The sequence below is a fragment of the Pseudoliparis swirei genome, chromosome 3, assembly GCF_029220125.1.
Source record: "Pseudoliparis swirei isolate HS2019 ecotype Mariana Trench chromosome 3, NWPU_hadal_v1, whole genome shotgun sequence".
In the NCBI taxonomy this organism is placed as follows: domain Eukaryota; kingdom Metazoa; phylum Chordata; class Actinopteri; order Perciformes; family Liparidae; genus Pseudoliparis; species Pseudoliparis swirei.
The window spans coordinates 18,760,797-18,782,020 of NC_079390.1; positions in this window are offsets into that span (position 1 = coordinate 18,760,797).

The following is a 21,224-nucleotide window of genomic DNA, read 5'->3' on the forward strand; positions in this document are numbered from 1 at the left end:
GTCCAAACCCTCGCAGAGGTCGTGGAGAGGGGCGCGGAACATTCCACAGGGCTTAGTTACCTCCATGAGAGGAGGGAGGGATGGAGGGAGGGAGGGAGATACCTGGGGCCAGAGGCAGTGATCTGTGTCAGCGAGAGAGAGAAGCTGCCTTGACAACCTCGGTAAACAGTAAGAATGGGGGAACATTTATCAACCAGGAATGATTTGGAGCTGACATAGTGCTGCAGGGATGATGTATGTGTGCAAGACAATCAGGAAGTTGCATCACCTCAACAAAAAGCCAATGGGATTTGGGATTATTGCAGACAATAATCTCCGTTTTAAGAAATGTGTCGGATACCTGTTCAGTTGAGATAATCTTATCACCGCGTTTGTGATTGTTGAAGCGTAAATACAGAACGACAGAAGTGAAGAGCTCGCGTGAGGCTATTCTGAGGAACGACATCACAGTCACGTGACTTCACTTCTCCACCACTAAAAGAGGACTAGTGTCCTAGTGAGGACCTTTAGTCCTCTCATCTAGACTCTTTTTAGAAACCTCCTTTTTAAAGACACGTACAAGCTTCTAAACTATTTATTGACTTATTGTATATCGTAGAACAGCGTGTGTTAATTTCGAGTATGTAGCCAAAAACACAATCAACAATTCATTCACTTTTTATTGACGAGTGAACCCACTGAGGTTTGGGACTCATCTCTGCAGCACTCGATCGATGGGAAATCTTGAGTGATCACAGGTTCTGCATTTGTCTTCCTCGTCTTCTCCTTTGGATATAATAAATGATAAATAATAACTGATAAGGCCACGATCATTGCATTTTTGTAGATGTAGATGCTTTCACGAAAAACATGTTATTGTGACTGTGGTTGGTATAAAAATGTCAGTACAGTGAGTTACACGATGGCAAAAGACACAAAAGGTATGACCATTATCACACACACACACACACTTATCCCTTTCATCAGTGCCTCATTTCAGCCTTTCCCTCTCCATCAGGCCCCCTGCCATTGTCAGAGATAGCTTTATCCCTGAATGCAAGGACATTGCTTGGCTGTAGGCTCGGCAGCACTGAACCGAGAGAAAGCCCTGCCTAGATGATTTTGGCTTTCTCTCTCCTGGCAGGGTAGAAATCAAAATCCCTTGTCCTCTGAAAATGACTGCTGGATTACCTTTGTCTCCCAGCGGCTGTGCTGTCCGAGTTAAACCTCGCCAATCTGGATTAATGACCTGTGTGAGTGACGCAGAAAAGCACGAGCGGGACGACACACCTATTTGTGTTTGCTGTTTTCATCAGAAGCCTCCATCCAACAGTGTGTGTCCTCGCCCACCACCCCCTCTTCCTCATCATCATCTCTTCCTGCCTTTGTCTCCCACACTGCTTAATGATGACAGGAATGGCCCGGCTCCCAGAGAGCAAGGTTCCCACTTTAATGTCTCCTCGCCTTACTCCCTTGCTCTCGGCTCAGGTTTCTCCGCACCCCTGCCCTCTGATTTACAACGTCCCCGGTGGCTGACGGGGGGGGAAGAGAGACAAGGCTGGAAGCGGGGTAAAAAAAAGAGGGGGATTCATTGTTCTCCTTCGCTCTCCACCATCTCTCTGTTTTTATGGCACCTCCAGCCTGACTGGGGATGTGGCATGACCCCAGGGAGACCGTGCAGCGCGCGAGTCCACTGGTGACGGCGACTCCCGAGGCAAGACCCAGCCAAGAGCTCTCTGGCTGATCACAAGACAATAGCCCCCCCCCCCTGCCCATCACAGGGGAGTCAGCTGGGTTGAAGTTTGGGTGAATGAGAGCCATCACAGGATTGCACGCAAGGTCAGACCACGAGGGTTGAATAATGGATATATTTGGGAGTAACAGGGGGGAGAGGGAGGTTTGACGCATTAAAGTGCAACAATGAGTGCTGCCGCCGTCATCCGACATCGTCCCTCGGGGAGGTGTCACATGTTTTGTATTGTTGTCCAATGTTGTTGATGGGAAAAAAGCGACCCGTAGGCTTCTATGAGCCAGACCGGACCATTTATAGGACAGAGAAGGGATCTCTCTTTACCATCTGTTAGGTCCATATTTGTGGGATGTGTTTTCCTGATTTATTTCACCGACACATGTACAGGTCACTACTGAAGCTCTGGGCTTCACTCGTCTCTTTGACTTCATTCAAAACTTTTTTCAATCAATGGTTTACTTCCAAATCCCTCTTTTGTAGAACAACAAACACATTGCACATGGGTTTGGAATCTCTAGATTATAGATAATTCATTGGCTGGAAAAAGATATGATTCCAGTCAATGTATTGTTTGCGAGAATCTGGAATTAATGCTTTGTTCGCCCCATGTGACTTTAGCCCTGATTTCCACATGGAGCTAATGGACAAACAAATTGATCTGCGTTGGATCTACATGTGAACTGTTTAAACATGCGAGTCAATAGTGTATAAAGCACCAGGTTAAGACTCCCCGTTTCAAGACAACAAGTTGTGTAATGTGATTTTGAAAGCTTTGTAGTATAAACTTAGAGAAGGCTCCGACTAGCAGCTCCGTGAGGCTGTAATATGAGCTACATGCCAACGTCATCATGCTAGAAGCCTCAGTGACAATCCAAATGATGTTATTCTCTATGCATATTTACAATGTTCACCGTAAATCAAAAATATTGGACCAATTCCAATTTTGGCCTGATGATGGCTCGATGGGTTAGGGTCAGAGGATCATCAGTGTATCCCGATGAGGTCATCCATAGGTGGACCAAATATCATGACATCACGTTTCACTCCAACCAGAACAATGACAAAAATGACACAAATGACTCTGAACATCTATTTATTGAACTTTAACAAAACTTCAAAGTGCAAATGTAAAACAAATCTTTTTTGTGGCATTTAGTCCAGCGCTTCTTTAATGTGTCTTGTCCATATATTGAAGCAATAATGATAACAAATAAAAATGGTCATGTGCTGTAAACAATGCAACTAGTGGAGGTGGCAAGGTGCTCAGTGTTGCCAGATTGGAGATTGTGAAGTATCGTACCAAAGGCTCAAAATGGTCGTATTTGGAGGATAATTATCGTGTATCTGGCAACACTGAGATCGGTCGACCAATGACTGAGCTCGCGCAAGAAGGTGGAACGTAAGGGAGATACCATTTCCAAAACTTGTAAGGGCGTAATAAATAGTTTGTGAAAGACCCAGAGAAACACAAATATCCGACGAAGCAAAATCCCGGATGTTTTTGGAATCCCTGCCGGACGCATTTTTTAGGTCTCAAAAAGAGGACATGTCTGGGGGAAAAGAGGACGTCTGGTCCCCCTAACTTCAATCCATCCAGAAGCTTTTAACGCATTTCAGTCTGGACCAAAGTGGCGGACCGACCCACCCACAGAGCGACGTTGCCGTCCCTGCAGCCGCGATTCTACAGCAAAAACGCTCGTCTTGAAGAACTGCCTCTGAAAGCTTTGCCTACCCAGCAGCTCTGACTCAGCAACTCACGTCAAGATAGGAGCCACAGAGAGAGAAGACGTGCGGTTGTTAAACAGACGGTGTAATGGGCTGTCAGAGCGCCAACACCTGTTGACTAACTTCTAGAGCAGGTGGGCAGGCCAAAGAGCAAAGAAAGGCCACAGTCTGGCAGAAAGCAGTTCGGAGGGGTGAACCGTCGCTGCGTAGGAAGTAGCTGCGACTAGCATCCTCAATAAACATAACGCCTGATATGAATCAACCCTACAGCTGTTCGGGCAACTGTTGTTGCACATTACTTACACTCCATTACCTCTTCCTGCGGCCTGTGGCTGTGGTCATGACAGTGTTTACACATTCAGTCTGTGTTCCAGGGGGCAACCAGGGTTCATTGGAGCAGCCGACAGACATTCCACTACAATATTTCAAGCAATTTTGTGATTGAAAGCAGAATTTTGTCGCCGTTTAATGTAAAATCATTTTCTATGCACTAAACCACCGGGTGTAAAGGGCTTCCAGGAGAAAGAGCGTGCGCCCGTGTATACATGTCGTTACTTATCGGGTCTGATTAACATTTATGAGGCAGGAAGCAGGCCGAGTTAGAAAATCTGCACCCATAAATTTGATTGGAAATATAACGCGGCAGATCGTTTAGCAAACAAAACAGATTTAGATATGGATAGATATAAACACAGATACACATTTTGATAAGGACCTTCCAATTAAATCGCCCCTCATTCTGATCCCTCTCACTGGTCCACAATGAACATTTCTTTTCTTTTATTTAATGAGTGAATACAAGATGAGCTCAAGATAAAAAACGGTTTCAGCTCAACTTCAACAATAAATCCTACAATCACCACTGTCATTACTTCTTTTTTTTTAAAGATTTATTTTTCTGAATTTTTTTTACAGGATATTTGAAGTGAAATAGCCAGCATTTACAGTTTGTAATACTGAAAATATTATTTTACAAAAAGAATATACACAAAATGTATAACCTTGTAGAAACACCACACAAGGATGATGTCATTACTTCTTGAATTGTATCCACTTCTCCACAGTGCGTCGTGGGCCAGGTGACGCTGGAAAATCCAACATCTATGAAGACACTTAGAAACAATAAAGCCAGAATGTAAACAAGGCTGGGAAGCGCTGTGTGTTGGAGGACAAGAAGCCCTCGGTGTGCATCACTGGGGCGTCAGTTTGTTTTCAGTTGGTTTGATCCGATGTGAGGTCCTGGGACAGGGGGGGGGGTCGTATGTGTACAGAGTGTAAAGCCCTCGGAGGCAAATTTATAATTTGTGATTCTGGGCTATACAAAATAGCATAAACTATTGATAAAAACAGTTTAAAACTGGTTCAAGCATGAAGCAGAAGAAGAGGCGCCATCCTCATCCTCATTATTCCCACATCTCACCGTAACAGGATGGAATAAAAATGGCAGGGACGAACTGTGAACAAGTTACGAGAGCCTTCGCTGCACCGAGGCCAAGTTGCGTGGGTGCTTCATTGGATCGTCTCCCCATCTCGAGAGACGCCGTTTTCGCTCTGGCATTGCAAAGGAGCGGCGCGAGTTTAAAAGGCTGACCTGGCGCTTGTGAAACGCAGGTATGAAAGTATTCTGTGAATGTTGCACTGCTTATTTTAGTTTTGTAAATCTCCACCATGTCTGCTGTGTTTATCTTCTAAACATGTCCCTCAACACCGCGTTAATAACTAGGGTCGCAATGAGTACACTGGGAGTTGGGACGTGAAGGTAACTTGTAACTCTAAAAAGGAGGGGGGGGGGGTCCTGAGGTTTGCAGGATGACTGTCAGCTGGTTCGGCTGTTCCCGTTCCTCTGCAAGTCCAATAATGGTGATGGGTTTACATTGTAGTTGACGAAGAGTGTGTGTGTTTGTGTGGGGAGGAGGGTGGATTGACTTATTTCAGAGCCCCCTCTCAAACCCTTACCGTCCGTCTCCAGCTACTCACTGCAACACAGTCCACACAGCAGCGCTGCCAAAGTACTCATGAGACCGTCACCATCGTTATTATTTAATTACACACAGGAAGACCTTGAAACAATTTTCAAGTAGTGAATTCGTTTTCCCCCCAAGATTTTCAGTCTGGAATAGTAAAAGGTGAAGACTTGTCTCACTGCTATTATCATGTATGTATTCATCAGCTATGAGCTAATAATAACAGCAGTCAGTTGACCCCGGGCGGCTCGTGATGCTTTCAAAACAAGAAGCGCAGCTCCTGTCGGAGACCGTCAAAGCTCCCGCTGCTAAAACATCATTAGCCTCCATCTTTTTCATCGGAAATGGCCCACGATGTTGTGATGGTCAGCTCGTTAACTTGCAGTCTCGAGCCAGAAAAAACATCCCAGCTAGGAAATGGGCCAATTATCTTCCAGTGTTCTCTTTCTGGACAAGCGAAGCAGGGCCAACCCGCCAACAACTCATTAGGATATGACTGGCTGTGTCTCCTTCGAGCTGGGCTCCCACATGTCCGGCGCCAGGCTCGCAAACAATGGGAACCCATAAAGCGGCTGTATTCCAATGCCTGTGAAGGAGCCAAGAGCGTCCATCCAAGGGTCAACGGAGTCGCAAAAATAAATACAAAACCTTTTCACAACATTCTGCTAAACATTGGGACGTTTTATCTCTTCGGCATTCAGGATTAAAACAATGCGAGATGGAAAACTGCTCAGCCTTGTTGGTCAGAAGGAACCCAAACTGGACAAACACAGACGTTGGTCAGTGCCGCTCGCCGTCTGATTCCAACGCTTCAGCGCAATGGACATAGTAATAAAGAGTGAGAAGGTCCGCTAACCCGGCTCTATAGAGCCGTCGCAGCTTTGGGCTCAATCGTTACCGTTTTGCTTCCCTCACAGATCTCATTACTCCATTTTCTACCTGCCAACACCAAAGGGCAGTCTACATGAGAGAATAGCTGATGAACATAGATTTTTTTTTAGTGGATTGTGGCTATCTGGATCGTGGTCCATGCCTACTACTCATTCATAATTTCTGTCATATTCATTGAATGTGTTGTAACTCTGTAACGCTGTTCATCTGTACACATGACATCTCTTGCTTCTGTCCATCCAGAGAGAGGGACCCTCTGTTGCTCTCCTGAAGGTTTTTTCCCTTTTTTCTCCATGAAAGGTTTTTTTAGGAGATTTTCCTGATCCGATGTGAGGTCAAAGGTCAGGGATGTCCAATGTGGACAGATTGTAAAGCCCTTAGACCAATTTGTAATTTTTGATTTTGGGCTACACAAAATGAACTGAATTGAACTGTCACGACTTCTCCACCTTCATAGTTATATTCATCTGGCCTGCCTGCTTAATGAACTCTCCTGTCATTCCAGATCCTGTCATCCTCACCTGATTGTCTCATTCCCTTCACCTGGTCCTCACGCCCTTCTCATCTGCAGCCCATCCCCTCATTAGTCCCTCATTCCCTTCACCTGGTCCTCACGCCCTTCTCATCTGCAGCCCATCCCCTCATTAGTCCCTCATTCCCTTCACCTGGTCCTCACGCCCTTCTCATCTGCAGCCCATCTCCTCAGTCCCTCATTCCCTTCACCTGGTCCTCACGCCCTTCTCATCTGCAGCCCATCCCCTCAGTCCCTCATTCCCTTCACCTGGTCCTCACGCCCTTCTCATCTGCAGCCCATCCCCTCATTAGTCCCTCATTCCCTTCACCTGGTCCTCACGCCCTTCTCATCTGCAGCCCATCCCCTCATTAGTCCCTCATTCCCTTCACCTGGTCCTCACGCCCTTCTCATCTGCAGCCCATCTCCTCAGTCCCTCATTCCCTTCACCTGGTCCTCACGCCCTTCTCATCTGCAGCCCATCCCCTCATTAGTCCCTCATTCCCTTCACCTGGTCCTCACGCCCTTCTCATCTGCAGCCCATCCCTCATTAGTCCCTCATTCCCTTCACCTGGTCCTCACGCCCTTCTCATCTGCAGCCCATCCCCTCATTAGTCCCTCATTCCCTTCACCTGGTCCTCACGCCCTTCTCATCTGCAGCCCATCCCCTCATTAGTCCCTCATTCCCTTCACCTGGTCCTCACGCCCTTCTCATCTGCAGCCCATCCCCTCATTAGTCCCTCATTCCCTTCACCTGGTCCTCACGCCCTTCTCATCTGCAGCCCATCCCCTCAGTCCCTCATTCCCTTCACCTGGTCCTCACGCCCTTCTCATCTGCAGCCCATCCCCTCATTAGTCCCTCATTCCCTTCACCTGGTCCTCACGCCCTTCTCATCTGCAGCCCATCCCCTCATTAGTCCCTCATTCCCTTCACCTGGTCCTCACGCCCTTCTCACCTGCAGCCCATCCCCTCATTAGTCCCTCACTTCCACTTGTCTTCTGCCACATTGTCTTGTGTGTCACCGTCAAACTCTCCAGCAAATTCCAAAATACTAATTCTGATCTGCCCGTTACGACCCTGTTTGCCTGTTGACCCGACTTAAGATTTTTGCCTGCCACCTTTTGGATTTGTTGCCCTATTGGACGGACCACCCGGTTTTGACCCTGCCTGTATCAACAAGTAAAGATCCTCCTCCTGTTTCCGAGTCATGCTTTTGGTTTCAAGTACATGTAACCCTTTCATCAACAGCAACAGAGAATGATGTTTCTCTCAGAGGTAGAGACCAAAAACAGATGAAAGAAACGATGCCCAGTGGCATCAATTGAACCCAGAAGTTGTAATCACATGATCTGGCTATTATGTCAACGCCGTGCAGATTTCTTTTATTCCCGATATGCAAGTGGAAAAAAAGAATAATGCTAAGTAATAACTGTTCTCACTGAAGAGATCTGAGCAGTTACGATGTGGAAGTTGCTCTGACCCAACCAAAGCCAACTCATCAGGAAAACAATATTCTATTCAATACATATTTAAGAATGTAACAAAAAACTATTCTTTCATGATGACTTAAGAATATGGAAACAATGGTCAGAATTGTCATCGGGGTTCCCTGAAGTCTAAAGACGAAGTCTTCAAATGTCTTGTTTTTAAAGTTTAAAAAGCCAAAGAAATCCAGTTTATATTGATATAAAACATTGAAAGCAGCAAATCTTCACACTGGAGAAGCTGGAACGAGAGAATGATTGGAGCGTATGATCAGTAAATGGTTAACAAAAATGTAAATCGACAAGTTATTGCCCCTTTTATGGAGAAAATTCCCTAAAAGAGAAAATAACTCGCTGTCAAAGATGATTCATGAGTGTCGAGTTGTTTTAGATATTGCACTCATGCTCCAGATAGAGAGGCTTTATAATAATAATTTCCCCTGTGTTCCAGCCAGGAGACGGCAGCAATGCAGAATGAGTCCGGGGGCTCGATGGTGTCTAAATTAACTGGGATACTGGTATTTATTCATTCATTGGTATTGATCCGAGGCACGCAGGTAGCGAAAGTAAGACCTCGTGCACCAGCCTCTTTAACAGAGACCTCCACCCAAATGAGCTGCAGAGGCGCGAGACCGGGCTCCATGTGTGGCAGTCGGCTGGTCCTCGTGAACCGCTGCATTCCGCGTCATACATCACTTATCCCGCACTACACATCCTGCATCACTTATCCCGCACTACACATCCTGCATCCTGCATCCCGCATCATACATCACTTATCCCGCACTACGCATCCTGCATCTCGTATCCTGCATCACACATCACTCATTATGCATCCTGCATCTTGCATCATACATCACTTATCCCGCATCACACATCACTCATGATGCATCCTGCATCACACATCCTGCATCTCGCATCATACATCACTCATCCCGCATCCCCCATCCCTCACCATGCATTACGCATCCTGCATCCCGCAATCATACGTCACTCATCACCAGTGTTGGGCAAGTTACTGAAAATTAGTAATTAGTTATAGTTACTTCTTTTAAAAGTAATTTAATTACTTTACTAGTTACTGTATATCAAAAGTAATTAGTTACTAGGGAAAGTAACTTTTAAGTCTGCTTTTTTAATGTAATGAACAGTACTGAACAGTCAAACACAATAAACATATGTTGTAGACCTATTTATTGCAATCAACAGGGCAACAGGCCTTCAAATCAAACAGTAGTACAAAAGTCCCTTTTAATACTTAACTTAATACAAAATAACTGTCAGTCATTTAACAGTGTTTTTTTTACCACATTAGGCCCAATGAAATAAAAGTGATTGGCCTACAGTATTAACACAAATTAAAAGAGAAAACAAAGGTGCCTTGAGGTGCTGCATATAATTGAGGGGGGGGGGGGGTGCTAGTGAGAGCGTGCTCACCTGTGTGCGCGGATGTGTCGGCGTGTACGTGCTGATCTGGAGTCAGTTTGGTAGGATTTGGGTATAAATCAATTTCATTTAAAATATGGATTTTTATTTAAAGATATTCATGTATTTGCATGCAAAATAGGTCTACCCGAACCAGCGGACAAAAAATTCAATCCGCGGCAACACTTCAAAAGTAGCCCAATTCCGCGGGAAAACCGCGGACCTGGCAACACTGGAAGTGGCTGTCAATCACAGTGTGGCACCGTGCGTGCTGGTCGAGGGGGCGTGCCTGTGATTGGCGGAGTAGAGGGGAGGCGGGGTTAACCTGTCGGAAAGGGTGGTTCAGGGTGGTTGACGGGAACCGTTGTTGTTGATGTTCGAGCTGCTGAGCTGAGAGGAGCACGCTGTCTGTAACATGAAAATCCGCATCATGTAAACACTGTCGGTGGATGCCCAATAAAGTGAGGATTAATAACGTTGTCCCGTCTCCGTGTCATCAGTGCCATAACGTCCGAGACGTTACAATATCATTGCGCCACCAAGGTCCTGCGATGTCAGATCAGAAGCAGCTAAAGTAGGCCTCGCTTGTCTTGTCTGCAAGTGTTCATTTTTCACAAAAGAGAGTAACGCGAGTAACGAACTCATTTACATTTCAGTAATTGAAACTGCGTTAGTTGATTTAAAAAAATACTTCGTTACATGCTCGTTACCGCTAAAAGTAGTGGAATTACAGCAACGCGTTACTCCCAACACTGCTCATCACGCATCCTGCATCAGTCATTACTCATCACGCATTACGTCATACATCTCTTATCACGCATCCTGCATCCCGCATCATTTACATTCCACTAATTGCAGCCTCACCTTCCACACAGCCTGCAGCGCTGACTGAGAGCGCTGTGAGCCAACAGGAGCCCGCCACCCTCAGCCCAATTATATCAAGCTCATAAATAACATAAAAACAATGGAGAACTCCCTTCAGGCATTGCAGTAATCAGCCTAAAGACACCAGGGCACCGAGGCAACAGCGCACACAGACAGCATGTGTGAGATTATCACTGGATACACGTGAGAATGGTCAAACAAATTACAAACAAAGTGACGCCTGACATCGGTCATGATATTCTAAATAAAACGTCTTTCTGCCCTAAACCAAATACACACACGAGCCTCTGTTCTAATTGAGCTGAAGCTCTCTGTAGCCCGTGTGCGGTGGCGACCGCTTCTCGTCGCTCCATTTGACTCCGCCTCCCCGGCGCTGTGCTTGGCTACGGCTCTCTCGCAGCCGAGCCCGCCGCATGCCGCAGATTGAAACCTATTGCACTTTTGTGAGGCTCCCCGGGTAAATGTGGCTGAGGCTCATGGATACGATTTGCAGTTATTTTAATTGGCGGATGATTCCCAACAAGATCATGAGAGATTTCTATAACAAGTGGACGAGAGGCGCACACACACACGCCACATGCAAATACACACATTCTTTGACTGCAGTAAGGAGAATGTGCCTGTGGCCACGGGGCTCTGTGTAATTGTCAAATTCGGAGGCCCAGATGGCCCGCCGTGGCCCCGGGCCCTCTGTTCTCACATCGGTGGCACGTAAACACTCTCCCATCATTCACGACCGACTCATTACTGGAGATACAAATCCCCTTTAGGATGTACCTTTCCCGCTTAATTCCCCGCACTGCTCGCTTTAAATCTGAATATGACTGCCATTAAATTGTAATAGATTGCCTCTGCTGTGACTTTGAGGCCGAGTGTCCCTCGTCAGCGCTAAAAAAGGAAATTCGCAAAAGTGTATTGTTAATTTTGAATAAAGAGAGAGGCAGGCTTTATTTGGCTGTCATTGTAACAATCATTTATTTTAAAGCTTTATGATCAGGACTCCGTGGCTACCTAATGACAACAAATAAATGTAACATTTGATAGAATTCAGCTGCCAGTTTCATTCCTCAACTGAATTCCTCGGAGCCAGCACACGGCACATTGGCAAGTTCACAGGAATGCTGGCAGATAAACAAAGGATGGATAATGGAGCCAAATATGAATCATCACACTTCACGGCGTCATCATTATTATGTAGTTCTGTGGAGTTCAATGAGCATATTTCCCTGAAAATACAATCAACATTAAACTGTTTTGTGTTAGAATATTGTGCAGTATCACTGAGGCAGAAACCTCCTGGTCTGAAAGGTGAAGCCGATGCTGATGTGTCTTGAAGCTGCATTCTCTCTAATGTCCACGAGGGGTGACTCCTCTGGTTGTATAAAAGTCTATAGAAAATGACTACTTCTCTCTTGATTCAGTCCCTGAGTAAACATTGTAAACATAAGTTTATGTTCTCAATCTCTAGTTTCATATCTTCTCCAATACATCATGGTGTTAGTGTAGTAAATGATGGTCCATTTGTTTTTCTAAATGTCACTTTTCTATCCATGCTTTAGGCGTACTGTGATCTACATGTCACTTACACGGCGGTGTCTGGAAGTTCGTCTAACAAGTTCTTTAACAAATTTAACCTTTACCCAAAAAGTATTTTCAGTTCATGAAAGTGTGGCAGAGCAGACAGGGCACAGGTGGCGAATCCCAGAGCTCAGGTTGGGGGAAGTGATCTTGGGTGTACTTCCCAGTCCAGGTGCTGCAGCCAATTGGCACATGGGAGCGCATCAGCTGATGAGAAAGAGAGAGTATATCTCCCCGGCACTGGAAGGCATCAGGGAAGAGCTGCCTGAACAGGACACGAGAAGGAGCGTTGGAACCTCAGGAGAGGAGCCGCAACAGACCGGAGGTAACTGGACCCTCTGACCTCTCCTCTGCTCTGCCCACACAGGAGATAGGAACCGTCTCACTGCAGGTGTGAGACCAAAGACCCCATACCAGGAAGAATCCTTTGTTGCCGTTATATGCCAATCCCCCCCCCCCTCCCCCTTTCCTCTACGTTTCATTAAAAGATACTTTATTTTGCTCTACGTCTCTGAATCTCCTGATTTTATTCAGAATCTCACCTCCAAGTCCCCCGAGTTGCCACAAAAGATAATTGAAACATTCTCCTAAAAATGTCTCCTGCGTTCAGCATTACCAAAAACCAAAATAATACAGTCCAGAAACCAATGTGTGACACAGTATCAGTGTACAACGCAGTAAATGTGCCATTGGCAACAGTTATGGACACTCATGGGTCAATGGCTGGTGCAAACATGGATTGAAGCCGCTGTAATCTGTTGCGTCATTGATGCTGTGTGCATGAATGAAGTGGTGTGTGTGTGGAGTTAAAAGCAGGATATTTACAGAGAACAAGGTGTGTGTGCACGCATACAATATCTGTCTGCTAAGATGGTTCTACATTACCCTTTGACACCCCACTCTGCATGCATGTGCACACACACGTGTCGTCACTCTCGTGCTCCCATGAGGAGGGTCTATTGATCAGGGATGAATCTCGCTAATTAGGCCTGAACTGAGAGGATATGGGGGAGGGAAACACACCGAGAAGGGAGGACGGAGAAGACGAGACAAAACCGAGGAGACGGGAATCTGAAGAGGCAGTTAGACTTGCTGCTCTGCTATTAAACAACAGAGGCACACACACACTATAAAAAAGGTGGAGAGAATGACGGAAGGAGGAAACATGGGAGAAAAAAGTCGCGAACAAACGTATGAACTAAGGAAGATCAAAAAGCAGAGGGCGAAGTAGAGCGACCGAAATACGTTGGGGGTTATGGATCCGAGTTTACTCTACAAGATCATATCCCAGAATGCTTTGCTCCAGTTTATGGAAGAGGGGAGAAACAAAGGCTGAGGGTGGTTGGATCCCAATCACCCTTTGAGCATTTCAATACTCCAGGGATTCAATTAAAAGATGCAATCGTCTTTCCCCCCCAACACAGCCAACCTTCCCTTTGTTTCCCCCCCACACACAGCTGTAGCGCCACCACCGAGTTGACTGGTTGGAGGTTTGACGTGTGGTCAGCCAGTGTCGCCTCAGCGTGAACATTATATATGCCATGGGGATGACGCTATAATCCAAAACCCGGGTTATCAATCCATTTCCAATACGTGCAGTGTTTAGGATAATCACACCTGTGGTTCTCAAAGGGAGACCGAATGGATTGTTGAGTGGATCCCATCCTCCGCCGTCTGGTGACTGAACTTGTTCGCCTCGAATATTTTTCCCTTGTTGAAGATTTGAGGTTTGAAAGCATTTGATGAAATAGAAATCCATCCAATCTATATTGCCAGTTTCAAATGGAAAAATCTGTCGAATCTTTCAGAAGCATCACATCAGTATTTCAAGTCTTTCTCTCTGAAATCTGCAGACGAAAACAGGATCAATGTGTCGGTAGTCATATTAGGAGACCCACAACATGGCAGGGCTTGAGTGTAAGGGTTGCCAGGTTGCCATTGACAACCGTTTTTAGAAATTGGCAGCCGATTCTTGGGTTTTTAGCAACCAAGGTTTTTTTTTTTTTTAAATAGGGATGACAAAAAGGAAAACTGGCACCCAAGAGTTTGAGTGGGGGTAAGTGGCATCAAGACAGAGCGGTGACCATTTTCTAAAGTAAAGATGATGAAAGGGAGAGAATCGATGAGCCAGCACCCAGGGACTGGCTCTTAGTAGAGGGCCGATAACACTAAAGATGAACTGGAGAAGTATCAGATACAACTCCAAAGACGTTTGTTTGGTTACTTTATACACAGCTTGTATTATTGTCACATTTTTATGATTAAGCTGACATAACTGCATGGTAGGAATTACTCAAAATATAAAGTGACTATTTTCATTTTCAACAACCAAAAGCTGATACCGTTTGCCAGCCTGGAAACCACTATGACAAGTTTCCTTTAAACCCTGATTAATAATAATAACGGTGCTGCAGTGTAATAGAAATAACAAGATAAGGGATTGAGAATAATTAAGATTCCAAAGAAACGTGTCCTGCAACATCGAACCAGCAGAATTTAGATGGAAGCCAGTCACGGGAACGTTCCTGTGAGATGGACCAGAGAATATGACAGTCAGCCATTTTAGCAAACACGTCTCTTGGCAACTATTTACTGTATAAATTGCCCAAAATATGCCAATAATTCAACAAAAAAAGGGCCCCATTGTTTTTTGCAATCTATGTGCTAGTTCCCATCGACAAGGGTGTCAATCTGTGCAAACATACACAATGCTATGAATCCGACCCCGTGGCCCTCACGCTAAGCATTAACAATAACTATTTAATAATAGCAAATATTCTGTTGATCTTGTCATAAAATCAATAATACATTACAGACTGTTTCATAACCAGAACAAAGTTGAATAATTAGATATGCAACCTTTCCCGGTAGGAACCAGCTTATCAGTGTGTTTCACTGTAGTGGTGGTAATACATCAGAAGACGGACAGTATTGGGATAAACAGGGCGGCCTGGTGGTTAAAGAGTTATCTTTCCATCCGAGACCCTGGACTCCACCCCTGTGACAGACCTCCACTCTGAGGTGACCTTGAGCACCTGAACTATTTATGATGCATCCACAGCCGCTTGTGAGGGCGAATAAAGAGATGTGAACTGGATGAATAGCATCATTTTAATTGTGTGGGCCACTGATGCAGTTCAACCAGGCAGTTACTGCAATTTTCCTCTTTTTTTGCTTATAATTTGCTTCTCAAACCGCACACTTTAAAGTCCAGCATTCACACGAGTGGGCCAGCTCTCTTATCCCAAACGTCCTTTTGGTCTCAAACTCAAATGCTCAGCCTGCATTGTTCTCAAATGAAACGCACCGTCTGAAAAGATTCTTACTGCGTGCAACGTGAACGGCTTCTTTTTCCTTTCCGTTTTGTCTTCGCACATGGAGGGAATTCAGAAGTCTTGTGATCCCATTTGTCAACACCTCAGTCAGCCACAGTCGCTTGTGACAACAAAGGATTGTGCTTCTCATTTCACTTTGTCACCAGCGCAAATCACTCCTTTCAGAATCGTTCAGAGCGTTAGAAAGAAAAGACAGATAATTAACAAGATCTGACTAAATAAACATCCGACAAAAGATGTCAAGTACAGTGAGGTGTGGGGGGGGGATTGTTGAGGCGGGATCGAGGCGTCATGCTTGTTGTTGGAAGCGGCACCAACGTTGAGCTCATCAAGCGGCCCATTTTCACACACTCCGACTAAATCTAATAAAGCTCTGCATAAACGCTGTGCAGTACATCAGAGAGCGGTCTCACAAAGCTCCTCTTCCCCTTCACCGCCTCCGCTCGTGGACATCTAAAAATGCACGGGCACTTTGCCTGAAGTGGTCCTGGAATGTGGCGCGCTAGTGCGGTGGAAATGTGTTAATTACGTGGTGAGTGGAAGTGAGCTTTGGAGTATCATTCGCCTGGGTGTGCGGAAAAGTGAAGAGCCGCAGTGGCGTGGAAGGCCACCGGTGTGCTGCACTCCAGACGCCATTCAGGGAAGTCATTTGATTATTTTAAGTCAGAGCATGATGTCCCTTCACGTGCCAAATGCAATATATGCCTTTCCAAGACAGAGACCTCTCTTTTGTCTTTTGATCAAAATGGATGTCGAGTTATGAAAGCTTATCAGCAAAGGTGCCCCATCATATTTTTTTACATTCAGAGTTGCTTCTGTGTTCCAACCTTCAGTAGACACCTGCTTGGAGACGAGTGCGTCATCGCGGTGTTATGACGTCCAGCTCCTCTCACCAAGCCTCTTATTTTTGTCTCGTGTTCACGCCTCAGCTCCGGTGCGCACGCATGCAGTTCAGTCAAATAAAACAGTTTCAGAATGTTAAAGAGAAAAGACTCACCAGCACTGATGGGAACTTACAACAGAGGTCAGATGGAAGCGAGATGGCTTCCCTTCTTTGCTACTTCCTTCACCAGCTGCAGTCAAAACCACGTGTTTGATTCTGATGTTATTGAGCCTATATGGCCCTTTAAAACGCTCCGACGTGGATATTTTGGCTCAGCCACCATGTTCCATCATGTCTGTGGTGGAAGCCGAGTGACTGCAGTTCATTCACAGCTGCTTTAAACGTCCCCGTCGTGGAGGTGTTCGCCTCGTAGTTTGTTCATGCAACCCAAAGGCCGTCCAAAGCTCTCTGCCAAGCGGAGCCACACGACACTCTTTACCACAGCTGCTATATAATAGAATATAGAAATGAACTATTGAAGGAAACCTGTTGGCGGTTCGATCCCCGGCTCTTCCTCTCCGCATGTCCAAGTGTCCTTGAACGAGACACTGAACCCCGAGTTTGTCCCAGAGCGCTTCACAAGCATAAGATAGGTTCGACCTCGAGGTAACAGTTATGAAATATGATTTGTAACAGGTTCTAGGGGGTCCCCTGTAGGTTTCTCCTCCTGTGCCTCCATCCCTATGCCACCTCATATAGGGTAGACACTAATCAGCTGATCCCCTGCAGCTGAGGCCAATTAGTCCTATTCCCAGCACCTGTTCCCTGAGCCACTCCCCCACACACCTCCACAGCTGATCCTAACTACACCCAGCCACCACATGATTATTTGTAAGTAATCTTTTCCTCAAGATACTCACTCAGCCATCAAAAAGTCAAATGTATTTACTAAAATGGAGGAAGAAAAGGATAATAAAAATGTATCTTTTGAGAGTTGAGACCCCAGAGGCCAATGCTACCAAAGAAGGTACTAGGACCGTTCACAATGTGTAAAGTGAGGCTCTTGGACACAGCGCAGAAAGGCTGCAGTTCTAAAAATATTATTTTCTCTTTCCACACATTTCTTTTATGTATGTACTCTTTGCAGAAATGAAATCAAACGCGCTTTCCAGAGCGTTGGCAACCATGTGGCTGCTCGTTAGCCAATCCTGTGTGCTGCCGCAGGGATCACAGCAACCGGCAGAACATCGGGCCGGCTGGGTCATCTCTCTGCGTGCACACAGGTACCCAAGATGAAAGGCATCATGGGAGAGAAATGAAAGGGAATGGCCTGTTTTCAGCTATGCAGGCAAATACAGGCGTCTTCAGAAAGACGTAGATGTGCGCCAAGCACAGCCACCCCGCTTTGAACCCTGGGATACGTTACTGTAAGTGTCTACGTATGTGTGTGTGTGTGTAGCACAGCATTGAACCTTGGGATACATTACTGTACATGTGTGTGTGTGTGTGTGTCTGTGTAGCACAGCAGACAACAAATACCTCAGCAACTGTCCTCCCTCCAGCCTTCATGCAACATTGATTGCTGCTATTGATCGTGTCTGTCCTTCAGCGTGAGGGAGAGACAGCTCACATAAAACACAGAGTGCCTTCCTCTCTCTCTCTCACACACACACCTCTCACAACACAACACCCTTCTATGTCAGCCATGTCGGAGACACACTGGAGCAAATAAATGAAAGCGAAGCTCTTGTTTGTCTCCAGACCAGCCTCCCCCTCCCGCCCCTCCATTCCCTCCAGTAACAAGGTCACGCGACAAAGAGTCATGGCTTCCTCGCTTTAAATTGTGTGAGGACGAGGTGGAAATCTCTTCAGTTTCAATTGCCTCAGCCCGTCAGGCTGCAGTTTTGCCGAGCAGACGACCTTGTAAGGCCAGCGGCAAAGAGGAGGCATTAATGTTTCATTCTTCTCTCGTCTTCTGTCCGTCTGTCTCTCCTGAAGTTGGATGAATAGTGACCGCATATACGCCGACTCTGTATTAGAGCTGGGCGATGAATGGGTTTCATCAATTCAGGAGAATTTTTGCTTTAGAACGATGTCTCAACATGTAAATAGATTTTTTTTTTTCCATTTTAACTTCCATACCTATGGTGCTGATAGTTCTCCTCAGAACAATGTTTGAATATCAGCAGCAGCATGCGGCAATGAAAGTGAGAGATCAACTGGAAGCAACAGCATGGCTAATGCTTTCCAGCTGTGACGACCCTCCCGCGGTCCTGGAGGCGGTCCAAGCCCAGCATCCACCGAGCGGACAAAAGAGGGTCGTCAGCTTGGTCTTTCAGGCTCCAAGAGCCGGTCCACATGCCGATCCACTCTCCTTCGTCTCCGACTGTCCTCCACCCCGCATGACTTTCTTTTGGTGTTGCACCTTCAACACCTCCACAGCAAACAGGCCACACATGCATGCACTGCCTCCATCACTGAACATGCCAACAACATTGCTGTAATCTGGCCAAGAGATACCTCTTGGAACATGCCAAAGGACATGCTTCTTTTTTCACAGGCTTCGTTTATTTATTTTCAAAACATTGAATGATTTTTTATTATTTATTTATTAAATTCTTAAATTGGATGTGAAGTGAAACGCTTGAGATGTTATTATTGAGGTCATATCGCCCAACCCTACTCTTGTGTGTTTATGTGTATCCGTCCATATAAAAACAGAATGAACACATATCTATTTCCCTGTAGATCATAAAAGCAAAATGAGCATGTGCACAATGTATGCTAATTATTTCCTACTTGTCATAGTCGTCATGCCTGTCAACAAATGCAAGGAAGGCATAACGCACACAAAGCTGCCATATGTGAGACCGCACGCCGAGACACACAGAACTGACGTTTATGTTATTCAATTAACAAAAACAGGTTGTAATTGCATTTAATTGAAATTTAGCCAATAAAAAAAGCAGAGCTTTGCCAAATTACTTTCTACAAAGATGTCCTCGGAGGGGGTGGGCAGGGGCGCTGGAGAACTGTAAGGTAGCATGCCTCCGGCATGTCAAGGAATGACCTTTGGGAATGAATTAGCTCTAGCAGCAAACTGGTTAGAAATTAGCATATCCAGATGTAGCCGCCTTGATTTCATTGCCTTAATTGGATTTCATGCCAGTCTGCAGCATTAGCCATAAAACCCGAAGCCTGGACTTCACAGCGGCTGCGCGTGGATGGCCACCACAGCTCTGGGACGGTGTTGGACCGATACAAGCTGGGAATGTTAATGAGTTGAACAGTTGTCACGCGAAGCCCGTCGGTACGATTGCCAATTATGAAGCATCATGGCACGGGTGTGGAATAGTAATTCCTTTATTTAGACACCCGAGGACTGGGGGGGGAAGTGGCGGGTCTGTTTTATTTACATTTTTTGTTTTCATCTGATTTCTAAGACAAACCATTATCCGGCTCACAGCTTGCAGCTTGACTCGTACCTTCATATCACACTCGTGTTAAGGCTGTAACTCTCACCCAGCAAAGTGTCAGAACGTATGTAAAGGTCAAAGGGCGAATGTTTGCAATTATGTTCTGCCATATGTTGTGCACTGTGGCTGAGTAGGAAGATGAGGGTTGAATGGCTGGATGATCCCCGAGATACTCCCTTTACTCACGCTAGAGAGCAGTGGCACTCTAAGTGGTTGCACAATGAGAGGAGGTTTAATCCCATGGAATCATTCAGTTTTAACACTCTGGGTTTTGTAGTTGACGATGTAGTTGTTCTAAAAGTTCTCTTCATAATAGCATTAAACCACTATTATCCAGCTCGTACGGTGGTTACTGCTGAAAATGCAGTTTTTAAGCAGTGGTCACATAGTCAACATTTAGTTTGTGGAGGGCCATTCTGAAGCCTTGAGATTGGCCTTTTGGTCGTTGCTAACAAGCGGCCAAAATGTTCCAGTTAACTTTAACCTATAAGACACTATGAAAGGGCTCAAGTTGGGACAGGGATGTCTACAGATTGTAAAGCCCTCCGAGGCAAATTTGTAATTTGTGATATTGTGCTATATAAAATAAACTGAAACTGAAGTTTCTGTCACGAATTCCCCACCTTCCTAGTTAAATTCATCCTACTTACATGTTTAATTAACTCTCCTGTCATTCCAGATCCTGTCATCCTCACCTGATTGTCCCTCATTCCCTTCACCTGGTCCTCACGCCCTTCTCACCTGCAGCCCATCCCCTCATTAGTCCCTCATTCCCTTCACCTGGTCCTCACGCCCTTCTCACCTGCAGCCCATCCCCTCATTAGTCCCTCACTTCCATTTGTCCTCTGCCAGATTGTCTTGTGTGTCACCACCAAACTCTCCAGCGAATTCCTTGTACTAGTTCTGATCTGCCTGTTACGACCCTGTTTGCCTGTTAACCCGACTTGAGATTTTTGCCTGCCCCTTTTGGATTTGTTGCCCTGTTTGACTGACCACCCGGTTTTGACCCTGCCTGAAAGATTAAGTAAACAGCCTCCTCCTGCATTCCTGTGTTTGTTGTGCTTTTGGGTTCCAGTACCTGTAACCATTACAGTTTCAGATGAAACAGACTGAAAATCCCAGACCGAATGCCATTGTTGCAACCTGTCCATCACGATGTTAGGGTATATCTGACTATACTATCTAAATATATTTAGACCATAATTTACTAAATGAACATCAAGCTTTATTGAATAAGACTTAAAGTCTGAGATTGAGACCATAAACTCATTTACAATGTTTAGTGAGGGAACAAATCAAGAGAGAAGTAAAGTAATTTTCGCATCGACTTCTAAACAATTAGAGGAGTCGCCCCCTGGTGGTCAATAGAGAGAATGCAGCTTTAAGACGCTCCGTCACCG